We start from the raw sequence: 18,930 nt of genomic DNA on the forward strand, positions 1-18,930 counted from the left end.
AGACAGTGGGGAGCAGAACAGGCAGATCTACTGAAATACACTGCTGAGGGAGCAGCAAGCGAGGATAGGAGAGGTCTGCAGTGGTTGGCTATAGCTGAATAGTGCTGAGACTTTTACCCCTGTGCCACCAGGGAGGCCCAACTCCAGGTCATTTATAACAGTAAAACAACCACAAACCCGAGATAGAAGACAAACAATATGTGGGGCTGAATTCTGTATACATGCAAAGACTTAATGAATATCTCAAGAAAAAGGGGAAAAATGCTATTTTTCTTTTTTTTTTTTTTTTTTTTTTAATAGAGGCATGTTTTATTTATTTATTTATTTGTTTGTTTGTTTGGTTTATACATGCACTGGGTACAGTCAGAAGCGCGGGAGGGTGAGAGAATTCACCAGAGCCAGAGCGGGGAGCAGAGCAGGCAGAAGGACCGAAGTACACTGCTGAGGGGAGCAGCGGGCGGCAGGAGAGGTCTGCGCGCCATGTGGGACCCTCCTCTGGTGGCCGGGGAGCAGCCGGGGATCGAACCGGCGCCGCAGAGGCCGCGGGCAGCTTCGCAACCCAGCGCTCAACCGCTGCGCCACCGGGGAGGCCCGAAAAATGCTATTTTTCAATGAACATGTTTTAAAAAATTTTTCTCTGGATAGAATTTAAATTCTTCTATCAGTGGAATGTGAAAGAGCTAGATCAGCTCTGTAGCCTCCATGAAGTAAACTGTCAATGTGGTAGACATTTTTCTGTCGCAATGTCTTATCAGCCTTTAATTTCTAGGGAAACAGACCCTGTCACCAATCCTACATGACAAGCTTATCATAGCAACAGCCATCTATCTGTGGGTGTACTTGATTTTTTGACCTTCCTTTATTTTAATTTTCCAAATAGCGTTACAATGGAGGTCTGATCTGGCAAGCAGACTCCTCAGAGAGCTTTGTCTACTGTTTATTGGTTTGTGATGAAAAACAACTCTGCAGAATCATAAAGTGTGTTCTACTCCCAAGTCTGAGATAGATCCTAAGTTCATTCAAACTCATAAAAAAAAAAAAAAAAGAAAGAAAGAAAGAAAGAAAAGAAAAAGCCCAGGAAGGCAATAGCAATACAAGCTGGTCTTGATAGAGAATCTGGATTGCTTTAGTAAGTATACTGAAGTTTTTAAGAAAGTTAGGCAACCCAAATACAGTTTTTTTTTAATATGCCAGGATATTGTCAGATACTTCCATCCATCTTAGCAGAATAATGTCACAATAACAAAAGAGCATGGAGAGAGCAAGGGCTTTGGCTGAGCTGAGTTTATTAAAGAGCTGCGGAAGCAGCTATCAGCAATGCATGCAGCAATCAAGTCTTAAAACATTCTCTGTGTAAGGGAAGACAAGATATTTATGTTTTGCCACCTAAACTTTTAAAAGTACACATCATTGACAGAATGTATTGCATTTTGAATTGCTTTAGAATGGGAAAAATATTTAAGCAAGTGAAACCATGGAAGTAAGTGCCAAAAATGTACAGTATTTTATGAAACTGGAAAATTGATGGGGTTGCATTCGAGAAGGGGGGTTCGAGATTAGTTGGTGGGAAGTTCCTGTTACGCTGACCTTGTGCTACCCCTTTTGCAACACAGACCACAGTGGGGAAATAACAATTTTGGAAGGTGGTTTCTCATTTCTACAAGATCCTTTATTTTCGAAACTCACTGGAATTAGGACAGGACTTGAGTTGACAGAGAGAAAGGGAGGGGAGGGGCTGGAGAGAGAGAGAGGGAGAGAGAGGGAGAGAGAGGGAGAGAGATCCATATACAAAGAAACCTAGTCCCAGTACGGCTGGGTACTGAGCAGCTGGCAGGTGGAGGTAAAACTACCTTCTATCCTCTCCCCCCACCCCTGGCCGATACCAGGGAAAATTGTGAAAGAAGAAAAAGGTGGGATTTGTAATTATAAGTCTGGAGGAAGGCGATTCCAGAGCTTGCTCAGCCTCTGAACACGAGTTGGCACTCTGGCACCCTGGCACTGCCCTCCAGCTCTAAGATGGACACTGCCACCCCAGGGGGTGCTGGGTGGGGGTTGGGGGAAGGGATGCACGGAAACAGTAAAGGAAAGAAATCTTACATGATCAAGAGGAGCTGAAACACAGAGCAGAAGAGGAAGTGGAGTATCTTTCAGATGGAGGAAGTGTGGGTGAGGTTGAAAGGGGTGAGGGGAAGGCGAAGAGAAAGGGGCGCACACATAGATTCTGGTGAAATGCTCTGATCTCTCCTTGAGAGATCATTGTCTAGAGGGAGCAAAAGGAAAACCACTCATGTGCAATTTCCTTCCAATTCAGAAATTTGGATTTGTAGAAACCTTGGACGGGGGCCAACCTGGGGCCAGCATGAGCGGACAAGATTGCACTTAGATGTGTCATCAGGGCGATGAGCAAAAGCTACATAAAGGCTCAACTCAGACACCTTCAAAAGCCAAAAGGATCTCACTCCCATTATCTAGGCTTTCAGTCAAACCCCAAATTTTAATTCACAAAGGCTCACAGCTAATCCCACGCTGTGGTATCTGCCAGGTGTCTCTTCCCAGGACATTTATTTTCTTCCTCCTTGTCACAGCAATGCCAACGCCATCCTTTCCAGTCTTACGGGTTTGGGATTTTTTTTTTTCCATTTTCATTTTGGGCCTTGACTTTCTTCTGTTCAGTTCAGTGTTGATGGCTTACTTTTCAGGGAAACAAATTGTTTCCATAGGAGTTTGAAATTGTTAGATTTAGCCCTAGGAGCGCAGTTATCTGGAAGAGATTTCTAACATGAAGCTGTGGCCTGCATGCGTCTAAGAATCCACACATATCAGCACTGACAGGCCCCAGGAACAGCAGATGAGTTTTCAGAGGGTTAGTTTAGCTGTATAAATAAGACTCCGGGTCTAGGCTGACTGGGTTTAACTCCCAGCCTATTCCTTGTGTGACATTGGAAGCTGAGAATTTATGCCTCATTCTCCTCATCTGGAAAATGGAAATGATGTGATTAGCTACCTCATAAGGTTATTGGTAGAATTAAAGAGTTAATATCTCTATAGATTTCAGCTACTTAACCATCCCCATTACAATCTACCAATGGTCTCGGCCGCCACCATTTCTTCATGAGTTAACAGCCTCTTAACTAGTCTGTCTCCACCTTTGCTCTGCCAAGCTCTGTTTCCCAAGACTGCAGATAGATTTTATCCTTTAATAGTGCAAATCAAATGTAATGAGGCTCTTATGGTCTCCACCACAGTCTACCAAACTCTACCTGACCAGGCCTCTCGTTTCTTTTTTCCAAAGATTTATTTATTCATGTATATAAGAACGAGGGTAGAGGCCAGATGCACAGGAGGGTGAGAGGATTCACCAGAGACAGAGTGGGGAACAGAAGAGGCACACTGACAAAATACACTGCTGAGGGGAGCAGCAGGTGACACAGGAGAGGTCTGCTATGCCATGTGGGATTCTCGCCAGCTGGCCAGGATGGAACCCACGCTGCAGAGGCTGCGGACAGCTTCACAGTGTGGCCCTTCACTCCTTTTTTTTGAGCAGCTCTATTGAGATAGAATTATATACCATAAAATTCACATGTTTTAAATATAGTTCAATGGTTTTTATTATATTTACAAACTTGACTTTTTGTGTTCCTTCTTTGCAGAAATGTCTGTGCAAATCCTTAAAAGAGTTCTTTAAATATCTTCGGTATGAGTCTCTTATCAGATATGTGGTTAATCAGATATATTTGACTTGCAAATGTTCTCTTCTAATCTCTGCATCATGGTCATTGTTTATTATGTCCCTTTGTTGAAACATAAGCTGCACAGGACAGGCACCTTTTTCTGTTTTGTACAATGATGTATCCTGGGTGCAGAGAATAGTGCCTGGCACACAGCAAATATTCAATAAATATTTGTTGAATTAATGTATTCACATAAAGGGCTGAGAATGGTGTTTCTCAAATAGTAACTGCTATATAAATTGCTTTTACTACATGGAGCAAGCAGTTTAAAACAGTGTTAAAATCATTTTCTCAAATCAGATCCATTTATCCTCACTCCACAGGTTTCTAAGCTGCTTGAGTGCTTTCTCTTACACCTTTAGGAGCTTTTGTTTCATCTTTTCTAAAATGAAGAAAATATCTTGGTCTTGTTAACTGGAATAAAAGTCTCAATGGTAATTAGATAAAGAATTTACTAGATAATCAAAGTGAGGATTCAAACCTAGGAAGCATTCTGATCGATTTTACTGTGAGAACTGTTCCAACAATCACAGTTTGAATTTAGTTTATATGGGTAGGAATGGTGAGTCATTGGCATTAAAAATGTAATTCTTGACAGGGAACTTCTGGTTCTAAATTGTTTTGACCAAAAGATAGTTGATCCTGGGCCTCCCTTGTGGTGCAGGGGTAAAAGTCTTAGTGCCGTCAAACTATTGCCAGCCACTGCAGCACGAGTTTGATTCCCAGCCAGGGAGATGACCCACATGGCACAGCAGACCTCTCCTCTCTTGTCCACTGCTCCCCTCAGCAGTGTATTTCAGTAGATCTGCCTGTTCTGCTCCCCACTCTGTCTCCAGTGAATCCTCTCACCTCCCCAACCCCATGCCTCTGGCCTGCACCCCAGTTCTTGTATGCATAAATTAAAAAGATATGTTGAGTCTAAGTGCAGAGGAAGGCAATACTAGGACATAATCTCTTTCTTTCTGAAGAATGTACTGTGGAGATGCAAAGCCTGGGTACCACTACTTTAGATCTTTATCCAAGTCTTTGGTCATTAATGGGGCTTGAAAAGACTGACTTTACCCACAGGCAGCAGATTTTGCATAGCTGTTCACAGACTCAAAGACTGCATAGATGAGTTTGCTCATTTGTCAGCTAGAGCAAGGAGGCATAGTTTCCAGAACACTTTGCAATATGTTCACAGTATTTACTTCAAAGGTGATAGGAAAATGAAATGAAATCATGTATGTGAGGTGTGATTCGAACTATAGAGTTTATTTCTCTCACTTAATAGTCTAGGACAATCAAGTCTTTCTGTTTCATTATGTAGCCCAGGTATCACCTTTCCATCCTGTTCTTCTGCCACCTCCAAGAGGATTGCTTCTCATCTAAGTTAACTCCTGCTGCCTAACAAGTGACTCCAAAACTTCATGGCTTACCACATTTTTTTTTGTTCATAGTTGTCAGGGTCAGCAATTTGGTTTGTGCTCAAGGGGGTGGTTGTTCTAGTGATCTCTGGGATCACTCATATAGTTGTAGTCATTTGGTGGCTTGTTGGGGATGGATGGCCCAGGATGACTCTCCTCACTAGCTGGCATTTCTCTTCATGTGGTCTCTCCTTGTTGAGGAGGCTAACACAGGCATCTTTCCATGGCAAACCTGTGGTTGCAAGAAAGAAAAGTAGAAACTGCACGGCCCCTTGAGACCACAACTGGAACTCTGTTAATATCACTTCACCTCCATTCTGTTTGCCAAAGCAGGTTAAAGGGTAGAGAAAGAAACTTCATGTTTTGATGGGAGGGGCAGCAATGTCACATTCCAAAATGGCATCCATATATACAGTGGATGTGAGTTGTACAGCAAAAGCGAGTAAGCAAGGTTGTGGAGAATATGAGGGAAGAACCAGAAGGGAAGATGTGCCTTAGACATCCAGAGAGGAAACTTGGAAAGAGACCAACTCCTACAGAGAATTGAAGGCTGACCCCTAGAGCTGGCCACTTAGGAGGTCATTAGTGGGAGTAGCAGAGACTAGCTTGTGAGGAGTTGTACAAGTGGGGAAAGGAGTTACAAAATGAGGAAGGAAGGAGGGAGGGAATAAAGGAGGGGAAGATGAGTAAGGTTTGTGTGTTGAAAAGTCATTTAGAAAGAAACTTAATATTGAATAACAAATTTCCCATCTAAAATAATGTCTATGGCCTCCCCGGTGGTGCAGCGGTTGAGCGCTGGGTTGTGAAGCTGCCCGCAGCCTCTGCAGCGCCGGTTCGATCCCCGGCCACTGGGTGAGGGTCCCAAATGGTGCGCAGACCTCTCCTGCCGCCCGCTGCTCCCCTCAGCAGTGTATTTCGTCGATCTGCCTGTTCTGTTCCCCGCTCTGGCTCTGGTGAATTCTCTCACCCTCCTGCGCTTCCGACTGTACCCAGTGCTTGTATGAATAAATAAATAAATCTTTAAAATAAATAAATAAATAAATGCTTTCTCTAAAAAATTGAAAAATAAAAAAATAAATAAATAAAATAATGTCTAAGGGTCCTCCCCTGGTGGCTATCGCCAGCCACTGCAGCACAAGTTTGATTCCCTGCACTAATTCGATCCCCAGCTGACCAGAGAGTAACCCACATGGCACAGCAGACCTCTCCTGTCTCACCTGCTGCTCCCCTCAGCAGTGTATTTCAGTCAATCTGCACACTCTGTCTCTGGTGAATCCTCTCACCACCCGCCCCCCACACCTCTGGCCTGTACCCCAGTTCTTGTATGCATAAATAAACATTTAAAAAAATAAAATAATGTCTAAGAAGATCATAGCTACATATCATTGAACAAGTGACTTAACCTCCAGTAGTTATGGGTATTAGGTACCTAAATATAATTTGAAATGCTTATAATAATATCTGGAAATTTACAAAATAAAACAGAAGCTATCATTATTATTTTTAGCATTATATAATGATCATGAAACACTGCACTCTCATAAAACAGGAAGTGAGCCTGAACTTAAAATAGATTTTTTTCATCTCATTAGTACCAAAAACACATAGACAAATTAAATAAAGATTAGAGAAGAGCCACAGGGGTGAGAAATCATGTCCTTATTACTTGTTGTTATTTGTCATCCTAATTACCATCAATATTATTTAACAGGTACCCTGATCTCTTAGGGAATCAGGGTGACTGCATTTCTGACTCAAAGTGAAATAAATGTTCACTCCTGGGAGGTGTTATTTCTTTCTGCTCCAAAGAACCAGCTGGTGCTATGAAAACAGTTAATTGGATTTTTCCACCTCCCTCTGAAGACACATCTAAAAGAGCTCTTTCTCATTTCATATGGGAACATTTTATTCAAAAAAATCTGATTTTAGTATCCATCTATTCAGGTCTTCTAGAAGAGCTTGGAACTCCATCTACTGCCTCCCCATGTACCATTTTGACTAAAATGCATGTGAATGATTATTGAATGATTTTTCTTGTGGAGAGGGAGGGGTGACTGACACTTCCAAGTAAGTCAATATAGATATTTTTTCCCAACAAGGCGTAAATGTTAATTAATGGTTCCATGTACTGTGGACCTTGCTCAGAAAAATCCCAGCTGTAAGACCTCTGTGTTCTCTGTGCTGTCCAATGCATCAGCCTCATGTGAGAGCTTGAGGAATGACATGTTTAACTGTACTTAGTATTCACTAATTTAAATTGAAGAACTGATACTTAAGTTATTGGAAAACTTTCAAGTAAGTTTTGAAGAACTTATATGTACATCTACTTTTTTTTTTTAAAAAGATTAATTAATTAATTTATTTATTTATACAAGCACCAGGTAGAGTCAGAAGTGCAGGAAGGTGAGAGAATTCACCAGAGCGGGGAACAGAACAGGCAGACTGACAAAATACACTGCTGAGGGGAGCAGCAGGTGAGACAGGAGAGGTCTGTCACGTCGTGTGGGACCCTGGCCGGCGGCCTGGGGATCAAACTAGCGCTGCAGAGGCTGCGGGCAGCTTCGCAGCCCAGCGCTCAACCACTGTGCCACCAGGGGAGGCCCTGCACATCTACTTTTTAAACTAAATTTTGTATATATATATAGATCAACTATTTTTGATCAAAATTTAGCATTATAAAACATTAATCACTCAACATTAAATGCATAAGACTATACAAAATTGTATTTGTATTAAAATTAGAACAAATTTTAAATTATATGTATATGTAGAGAGAGAGAGAGAGACAAAAACTGGAAAGGAACATGGGGAAAAAAGTCAATTTGTTATGCTAGTGAAAGTGTGTATGTGTATGTTTGCTTAACAAAAGGGTTAAGCTGTTTTGTACAAATACATGATAGACATTATAATTATTATAGACATAATTTATTTTGACATTTATGTAATAAGTTTGTACTGAATCAGAAAAACATGTTAGAGCGAACACTAACATTTAAAAATTTCTTTTAATAATTGAAAATGTTCCCAGTAAATCATAATATTTGGGTTGAGTTAACTGGGTCTCTCCATAAAATAGAGGGTGAAGATTCTGTTCCTTCTGAAAGGGCATCAAAACCAGATGTGGTTCTCGGAGGTCACATAGACCCAGCAGAATCTGACTTCCAGTATACACTGGAGGTGGTTTGAAAAAGAGAAAGATCAGAAAAAACTTTAGAAATTAATGCTTTGATTATTAGATGTAAGACCAAGCAAAGACTGTCAGAAACATTTGCAAATGTGAAGAGAAAGTTTCCTCCCAAAGAGAGGTAAAGGAAGGCACGGCCAGGCCATTCTGCACCCACGTGGGGCCACCACTATGATGCTTCCCTCTCCTCCTGACCAAATTTCTCATTTTCCTTGTTCCAGTTCATTCTGACAATGAGATGCAGCCTAATTACTTTTTTTGACATTGGTTTAATTGAGGCCCTTTATCCCTTAAACTCATTATATAATTGTTTGCAGTTTTTCTGTTTAACCCCTTCCCATAACTGCTTTTGTCAGTGAATTTCTATTGACTTTGAAAGCAAAAGCCATTCATTTCCTTACATTTTGAAATTTAAGTAAACTTGTCTAAAATCAGTTAATCAGCAAGACCGGAACCAGGCTAATAAAAATGTTTTTAGCATATACAAATCATTAATCATTTCTATATCATAGGGCTTTTGACCCATATTACTTCATAAACCTGGCTGTAGAGGACCTTTGCTTGGTTTGGGGGGGAGGGCACAATTTGATTACGGAAGATAGTTTGTTTTAATATGTTAACCCTGGAGTAATTTTCAAATGACAGACTTACAGGTGCTGACATTTATTCTTTTGTTATATTTACTTAATGTGCAGAAATAATTTTTTCCTTTGGTTATACTCAGCCTTACTTAAACCCCACTATTAGTTTTATGGGGAGCATGGCTTAATGGAAAGAAAGCAGGTCTTGGAATCAGAGACTTCTGGCATCTGATCTAGTTTCTGCTGTGTCATAGTTTAGACAAGTTACTTTCACCATCTTTACTTTGAACCTTGAACTTTACTTTTACTATCTTTAAAATATGGATTATATCACAGATGTAATTGCTTTGTTGTGAGCTTTTTTTTTTTTAAAGATTTATTTATTTATTTATTTATTTATACAAGCACTGGGTACAGTCAGAAGCGCCAGAGGGTGAGAGAATTCACCAGAGCCAGAGCGGGGAGCAGAGCAGGCAGAAGGACCGAAGTACACTGCTGAGGGGAGCAACGGGTGGCAGGAGAGGTCTGCGTGCCATGTGGGACCCTCCTCTGGTGGCCGGGGAGCAGCCGGGGATTGAACCGGCACTGCAGAGGCCGCAGGCAGCTTCGCAACCCAGCGCTCAACCACTGCACCACCGGAGAGGCCCTGTTGTGAGCTTTTAATTAGCCGAAGTATGAAAACCTCATAGATTTTTAAAAAATTGTGGTAACATTGGTTTTCATCTTTGTGCTTTAGAAGTTTAGGATTTCCCCCACCACACCCCACCCTCACCAATATACCCATAGTCCAAACCCATAGTCCTTTGTGCTCCCTCCCCAACTTGCTCTCACCCGTTTCGCTTCCCTTCACCTCTAGTAACCTCAGTTCTAAGGTCAGCTTTCTAGGGCCAGTTCTTCGTTTGGTTTTATCTGCCCCTTTGTTTAATTTCTCTATATTCCACATACAAGTGACATCATCTGCTCTTTGTTCTTTTTCTTCTGACTTATTTTGCTTAGCAAAATCCCTTTTAGCTCCATCTATGTCAGCACATATACTAAGAGTTTATCCTTCTTGATGGCTGTATAGTATTCCACTGTGTGTATACACCACATCTTTCTGATCCACTCATCAGTATTTGGGCACTTAGGTTGTTTCCACAGTTTGGTTATTGTAAATAGTGCTGCAGAGAACACAGGAGTTCATGTTTCCCTTTGAATTAGTGTTTTTGTATTCTTCAGGTAGCTACCTAGGAGTGGAATTGCTGGGTGTTGTCGCAGATTCACTTTTAATCTTTTTAGAAACCCCCCATATTGTTTTCCACGGGGGTTGAACCAACCTGCATCCTCAACAACAGTGTAAGAAGGTTCCTTTTTCTCTGCATCCTTGCCAGCACTTGTTGTTTCTGGTCTTTGTGGTATGGGCCATTCTCACAGGCGTGAGGTATCTCATTGTGTGTTTTTTTTAATAGCTTGATTAATTTTTTTGTAGAACTGAGGTGTAAAACAGGATTGCAAGGGGGTGGGTGAGAGGATTCACCAGAGACAGAGTGGGGAGCAGAACAGGCATATCTACTGAAACTCACTGCTAAAGGGAGCAGCAGAGGAGACAGGAAAGGTCTGCTGTGCCATGTGAGGGTTAGTTCCCTGGCTGGAAATCGAACTCAGACCTTAGGGGTGATAATGCTAAGACTTAACCCCTGCACCACCAGAGAGGAACTCACTGTGGTTTTGATTTGCATTTTCTTGACAATAAGTGACTGGTGAACATTTTTGCATGGGCCCGTTAGTCATCTGTATGTCTTCTTTGGAGAAAGGCCTCTTCTGCCCATTTTCTTGTTGGGTTACTTTCCTTTTGTTGAGTTGTATGAGTTCTTTGTGGATCTTGGCTATCAGCCCCTTGTCAGACATGCAGTGAGCAAATATTTCTCCCATTCAGGCGGGTGCCTTTTGGAAGCTCTAGCAAGCACTGGGTTCCACCGATGTTCCTCACTTTAATAAGATATTCTGAAACAGTGAAATGCAACCACAGAACAGAGATTAAAACCCTGAAGTAAACAAATAGGTAATTTTCAAGCAAGTTTTGAGGAATAAAAGGAATTCAAATTATTTTAAATGATTACATTATCTAATTGCCCCTTTCAAATAAATGAAAAGGGTGGACGAGAAATTAAAAGGAGAGAGTTCATGGTGTTCCAGCTCCCTTCTGAATAAAAGAAAAATAAATTAGCTTAAGTTGCAAAAAGTGATTTAAGCCAACAAAATAGCTGCTATTTTAATTGTGAAACATTAAAACCAATTCTGGAAGAGATTTCAGAATCTCCTGGGTGAACATGGGCAATCGCCTTCTCACTTCCCAGCACCCAGCTTCTCCTTTGCTTATCGATTCCTCTGTAGCTCCCCATCCCCCTAGCTCTTGGGATCGATTCCCAATTGTCTTATGTTTATGAACCCATCCAGCGCCCAGGGGGCTGTGGAGTCAAGCTGGCCAATCAGAGTGAAGTCCAGCAGTCTGGTTTGAATTGCTGCAGAACAGTGAGTGTGATGTTCAGAGGTGGAGCCTAGATCTGCAGCATCATGCTGGAAGAAGCCAGGTAGCTGAAGAGAGGAAGAGTGGAGAGAGAGAGCAAGTAGGTCCTTCATGACAATGCATAGCTGAGCACACCTACTGATCGTAAAGCCCTCTCTTTATTCAAGTGATCATCTCTTAATTGTAACAAGAAATCCTGACATCTGTTTTGACATTTTAGCCCATTTTCAAGTATATTTGTGGTTCTTCTCTCTCAAATGGACTACCAGCATTCTCAGAAGTAGCAGTTATGAGTTCTGTTTACTCTGAATCTCCCACAAAACCTAACAACACAGCCTATGTGCAGTGGACCCTTTAGAAATGTTTGTTTACTGAGGATAAAGGCTGACGGACCCATCTTTAAATCATATTGTATCCTATGAGTCTCAGCAGGTGCACAGATTGGTTTTTAGGTTATCTTCAAACCCTTTTCCCACATGGGGCTATCACTGTCATTATCTCTCAGACTGGGAAAACGGTTTCAGCAAATGAGTTTGCCACCTTTCATTTAGCTGTCTTTCCACTGTTAGCCAGAACCTAGATTGTCAAGAAAGAAAATAAAAGGTTTTAGGGGCATTCTACTAAAACCATCGAAATGGCCATAGCTCATTTTTAGGATGTGCTAAATAGCTACAGAAATAAAGCTTGCAAGTCCCAGAACTCTTGGAAAATTAATATTTTAATTCAACTTTATGCATGGCTTGCTACTGCCATGTCACATATAATAGAAAAACTGAACTCTGAACTAATTCTTTAAATAACTCACAATGTTAGTATTTGAAATATGTCTATAAAAGGAAAAATTATGTATGGCATAAATGTTATTAGCATAGTTCATCACATGCCATGGGCGTCAGAGTTGGGTGAATGTCAAATCCTGATCCGGTGTGAGATTTTACAATGTCCTGCTATTCCCAGGTGTTCGAGTGTGGCTGTCATTGTTCATGTTTCTTCCAGCCAGTCTTTTCATAAAGCTGAAACCATTGGGGAGACTTTATTTCTCTCTTTCTAAGTGAAAGCTTGCGAGGAAAGGTTTTGTCATAATTACATATGCGCATAGGTAATAATAATTTAGCGAACTCTTTTCATTTCTCTGAATTCACTTTGGCATAACAAAAGCCATTTCCATCATTTCCCATTGAGACAGACAAACACAATTTAAATCACAGTTTTATTCTTTCTCTAGTTGGGAAGCACATCTAAATAAGAGCAGATAGGAGGGTGTAGGACTCAGAACAGGTTAGAGAAAACACCCTTGTTTGTAAGACTCATGTTATTAATAGATTGGAAGCTTTTGTCTTTGTGCAGCACAAATAAAGAGCCAGGGATGACAAAGTGCAGGCTTATTTCCAAGTTCATGACCTTTTAAAGACTTGTGAAGATGGGGATGTATTCTTAACACAGAGAGGATTCAAGGTCACAAAGAAAAATCAAATTATTAAATGCTGACAGTGATTTTTCATCACCATCTCCATAGTCCCTCTCTGATGCTATCCAACAGCCTTCAGTAAGACACTGTTAATTTTGCTCACAAGCATTATTCCTGGCTCCTGATTTGTAATACCCTGCCTGGTTTCCTGATCATGCACTTCTTCTCTATCCCCCATCGCAGTTGCAGCTTCCACCCTACTTAGCAGTTGACACTTACATGATGTTATCATCATCCAGCCACTTGGCAGATATTAACTTAATCCTCCTAATAATTCACTGAAGTAGATCATAGTATTTGTTCCATTTCACAGACGGGGAAATGAATGGAAAAATAACAGTTCGATCCCCGACTGGCCAGGGAGCTACCCACATGGCACAGCAGACATAGGATTTGAACTTAAGATCTGAATTTCCCTTATGCCTCACATCCTGCCTGTTTAAAGGGTCTGTATTGTTTATGCCTTTTGTTACCCTCAAAAGAGACCCGCCCAACCTCAGTCTGACCCGTCTTACTGTACTTATTTCTTTTCTTAAGGGCCTTCATCCCTCTCCACCAAATTTTCTTTTCTCTGCCTTCCTACCTTTATGACAAACCACATAATTTTCAGTCTTCTTTCTATTTTCATGTCCTCCCAACTCTTCATCACATCACTTTCTTTGGTTTCTCTTGCAAATATCTATTTGGTCTTCACATATTCTTTTCCATGTTATGCACATTAAAATAGTTTCCCATGGTGGGAGTGGGGGAAAAAATAAGGGTGAGGCTTGGGGATAAAGAGAAAGGATCAAAGTAAACAAATAAGAAAGGAAACTTGCAACAATTCAAGAGGACAATGCATGGAGAACGGCCACAGTGTTAAGGGTTCACTCACTGTCTCTTCCTGAGAGCCCAAACTGTGTATATTTAAAACATTTTTAAAAAGAGATAATTGGCTATAAAATGTTCATCTGTCAAATCTTTGTTTAATGAGGTAACCAGTAAGATGTTACAAGTTCAAGGGACACTGGAAAGAGAAAAGACTTAACAGAGACTAAAGAATTCTGAAATGAATTTCCAAATAAATGCAACAAAGATCTAGCCACAGAATGGATCTACCCACTCATCTGTGCAATAATCAGTTACATCTCATTGGATACAAAAAATTTACACTTCCCTGGAGAAGAATCATTATGTTATCAGTTTTCTGTAACTAACAGAATCACTGACCAAACAATGAAAAAATGAGTTAACCTGGATGGGTGAACTTAAGAGGATAATACTATTGAGTCTTTAAACTTTTTCTAAGTGTCTATACATATACACACAAGTATTCAGAATTTATATTCTGAATATATACATACACACGCACACATATATTGAACACTGGGAGTCGGAATAACATATGCAGACTTGTCTCAGCCCAAGGATGTTGAGTTTTAAAGTGCTAATTTAGAATGTCAAAATGTCCATGTAGAAAGGGACCTTAAAGGTCATCTATTTTTAAAATGCCTCAGCCACAGGAAAGGAACTTTCTTGCAGATTCTTGGGCCACCAGTCAGCTAAAAGATACATTTTCAGAGGCAGCCTGGTTTCCAAATGTACAGAAATCAGCCCACTTCTGTCACCTCTCTCCCTGCCAGAGTGCCTGGTCCTAAGTAAAAAAAAATAAATCTTATATGAGAGGGGTTTGTGTGGATTTCTGATGGAATATTAAGATGTCTCTTGCATGGTCATATGTCTTGTTAGGCAGTGGGAGAAGACAGCAGCTCAATTCTTGATCAGGGGCCAGGAGGAAAGGGAGACAGCTCTCAGTTTCATGAAGGGAACAAAGCTTCATCTACAGCACCGCTGTGCATGATAGAATTTCATGAGTCAGTCGATAAGGATAATTAAACAGTGCAGGTCAAGGACTAAACACAACCATTCGGCCCCCTAAAAATCCATTAGCAAAGCTTGACAAGCAGTATTTAAAGGCTGCAATATTTAATTGTTGGTGCATTTTCTTTTTTTTTTTTTTTTTTTTTTTTTCTCCATAATTTTTTTTTTTTTAATAAATTTTATTGTTATATTCCCCATACAATTGCAGCCCCCCCATTCTGACCCCAATCCCTCCCCTCCCGCCCCCGCCCCCCTAAAAGTGTCTCTGGTTCATAGTTTTTTGTTGATTTTGATTTTCACTTTCTTATAGTTATTCATTTTCCTGCTCCCTTATTTAAGTTTTCTAGATTCCTGCTATGAGTGAGACCATCCGGTATTTTTCTCTTTCTTTTTGGCTTATTTCGCTGAGCATGATCCCTTCCAGCGCCATCCACGTTGCTGCAAATTGCATGTGTTTATCTTTTTTGAATGCTGAGTAATATTCCATGGTATATATGTACCACATCTTCTTGATCCAGTCATCTATTTTTGGGCATTTGGGTTGTTCCATGAGATACCATCTTACACCAGTGAGAATGGCACATATTAAAAAAACTAGCAACAACAAATGCTGGCGAGGGTGTGGAGAAAAAGGAACTCTTCTGCACTGTTGGTGGGAGTGCAAACTGGTCCAACCACTGTGGAGAGCTGTGTGGAGATTTCTGGACCTACTAAACATAGAGCTTCCATATGATCCAGCAATTCCACTCCTAGGTATTTACCCAAAGGACACAGAAACATCAATTCCAAAGAACACCTGCACCCCTATGTTTATAGCAGCACTGTTTACAATAGCTAAGCTTTGTTGGTGCATTTTAAAGGGTTTTTATTGTTGCTAAACAATGTTGAGAAAATAACAAAAGCGCAAATTCTTGGCAACACAGCTTTGTCCAAGAAATTGTCTTCAAAACATAGTAATGACCTTTCTTTCTTGTTTTCACGGTGTCAATTCCCTACTCTTGGGTTTGCTCCTGCTCTTTTGTCTCCCTGGTCTGGTTTTCGTCCTTTCAAAAATCCTTGTTCCAGGAATCGCTGTCTGGGGACCACAGCATACTAAACTTTTTTCCCATCTTAAATCCTGAATCCTTTTAGCATTTTTAAAAAGATTTATTTATTTATGCATACAAGAGCTGGGGTGCAGGCCAGAGATGCGGGAGGTGAGACAATCCACCAGAGACAGAGTGGGGGACAGAAACAGGCAGACTGACTGAAATACACTGCTGAGAGGAGCAGCGGGGGAGACAGGAGAGGTCTGCTGCGCCATGTGGGTTTCTCCCTGGCCGGCTGGGCATCGAACTTGTGCTGCAGAGGCTGTGGATTGCTTCATAGTGTGGTGCTTAACCCCTTGCACCACCAGGGAGGCCCCCTTTTAGCATTTTTAACACATAATTTCTTCTAACACTGTTAAAATTATCAACGTCATTGAATTATAATTCACAGATAATAAAATGCACCCATATTAAATATTTGCTGGGTTTTCACAAATGTATATACCTCTGCATCCACCACCACAATCACGATAAATATTTTCGCCATATCAGAGTCCCTCATGTCCCTTGTATTTCTACCCACCACTCTCTCTTCCCCAGGACACCCGCTAAGTGCCTTTCTGTCCCTATAGATTAGTTTGCCTGTTCAAGAGTTTTATTAAATGAATCATACTGTGTATGCTCTTTGGAATCCAGCTTTTTGGCTCAGCATTATGTTGAGATTTATCTAGAGGGTCGTGCATGTCAGTATTTGGTTCCTGTGATCACTGAGTGCCATTATATAAATATACCACAAATACACAAATATAAAAATATAAATAAACCACAATTAGCAGATCCATTCACCCATCTCACTTCTTGTTGGAAATCTGAGCTGTTGCCAGTGTTTTGCTGTTTTAAATAAAACTCATATGAGCATTTGTGTATAGTATTTCCATGGAAAATGTCTTCATAGGTGTATATACATACATAGACACGCAATGATTTCTCACAGCTTGGATTTGCTGATTATATTCCCCTTTAACATGTTCCTCTGCCCTCTGTATTCTTGTAAACTGATGGTTGGCTCTTGAGGCTTCAGATTTGATGGTTTTAGCAAGATTGTCATATAGGTGGTTCTGTGTTCTTCATATTATGCCTTATTGTTCCTCTTTTTGTGCCTGTGCTTAATGTCCCGAGGAGTTAATTCTGTAGGGGTTGCAAAATGGCAGTATTTCCATTCCAACTTTGCTTCTTCATGTATTGTTGGAAGTCAGTTATGAAATGAAGCTTTGTCTTCTTTGTCATTTTGCTATTTGATTGTATAATGATATAGTTCATAAAGGGAAGACTGGATAAATGTTTCTTTAGTTTATCAATTTTCAAAATAAATAACATCTCCATGGTGACCAACGAGCCTGTGTGTGTGTGTGTATGTGTGTGTGTGTGAGATAGAGAGAGATAATGAATTCACTAAACATATTAGATGTGTTTAGACCTCCCACAGATATTTTTATTCATACTTAAAAGGGACCCATTTGGGGGGCAAATTTTCAAGTTGCCTCCCAAGTCATCAAAAGACATATTTTTAAAGACTTCTAACAGCAAGAATCTGGATGTAAGAGAGGACCAAAGGAAAAAAGAATTTTGCACCAAGAAGATTTAGTTTGGCTTGTTTAAAGAAATTTGCTTTATAGCCTGTGCAAACCATAGTTTGCTATAAATTGAATTTAGCTTTAATGTTGTTAGACTCATGCCTGTGTGGGTGGGAAGATTTACCAAAATCAAGCGATATTAGATTATGAATCACAGAAACTCTACCTGACTGTAGGAGAAACAGAAGGTTGCCTGACAGGTTCAAACGATCCTTCTTGCTGGGAATTAAATGTGGCCAACCTCAAGGAGGAAGCCTCCTCTAGCTGATGCACCACGGGCCCTGACAGTGATTCACGGTCTCTGGAGCATCAGGCTGTCCAAGTTCACTTACATCCTCAAGTCTCCCCTTCCTGAATGTCAGCTCCCCTTACTACGCTTTAGGTTTGACTCCTTCAAAACTGCCCAGTAGTGGGGAAGTGTTTGGTTTTTCACTGAACAATTCTAAACAGAAAGACAAAAAGAGTAACTGACACTTGAACAGTGACTAGCTTGAATTCACACATTTTAGTATTTGGTCTTCTTGCTTCAGATCCCTTTTATTTATTTCGTAAAGATTTATTTATTTATGCATACAAGAACTGGGGTACAGGCCAGAGGTGTGGGGGTGAGAGGATTCACCAGAGACAGAGTGGAGAACAGAACAGGCAGACTGACTGAAATGCACTGCTGAGGGGAACAGCAGGCGAGACAGGAGAGGTCTGCTGTGCCATATGTATTAGCTCCCTGGCCAGGGATTGAACTCGTGCTGCAGGAGCTGTCGATAGCTTCACAGTGCTGCATCTTAACCCTTTGTGCCACCAGGGAGGCCCCTTCAGATCCCCTTTAATATGAAAGAATGTACCCCTCTTGTTCTCCACCCAAGTCCTATTTGCCTCCCTCATTGTAGCAACAACCCCGACTCCAGTGTGGATATGTCCCCTTCCTGTGCCTGTCTTTATGCTTCTGTTCTGTGTGGACATTTCCATAAAAAATATCTGGAGTTATATGTTCTTAAGTTCATATAAATCTTACACTATATGGAATCTTCTCCATTAATTGCTTTTCTCACTGAACATTTTGATTTGGGGCATCTATGTTGATATATCAAAGTCATTGACGTCACTGCTAATTGTTTCCGTGTTTGAATATACATAAATTTATCCATTCCCATATTATCCATTCCCATAATAGACTTCCCGTATTAATGGACACCACATTTCCAATTTTTTTTCTTGTCACAACACAATGCTTTATTTTTGTTTTTTGTTGTTTTTTTTTAAATAGAGGCATGCTTTATTTATTTATTTGTTTGTTTGTTTGTTTATACAAGCACTGGGTAGAATCAGAAGCGCGGGAGGGTGAGAGAATTCACCAGAGCCAGCGGGGAGCAGGGCAGGCAGAAGGACCGAAGTACCCTGCTGAGGGGAGCAGCGGGCGGCAGGAGAGGTCTGCGCGCCATGTGGGACCCTCCTCCGGTGGCCGGGGAGCAGCCGGGGATCGAACCAGCGCCGCAGAGGCCGCGGGCAGCTTCGCAACCCAGCGCTCAACCGCT

This window comes from Talpa occidentalis, unplaced genomic scaffold, assembly GCF_014898055.3.
Source record: "Talpa occidentalis isolate TD23 unplaced genomic scaffold, MPIMG_talOcc4v2.1 talOcc4.10, whole genome shotgun sequence".
Lineage (NCBI taxonomy): Eukaryota > Metazoa > Chordata > Mammalia > Eulipotyphla > Talpidae > Talpa > Talpa occidentalis.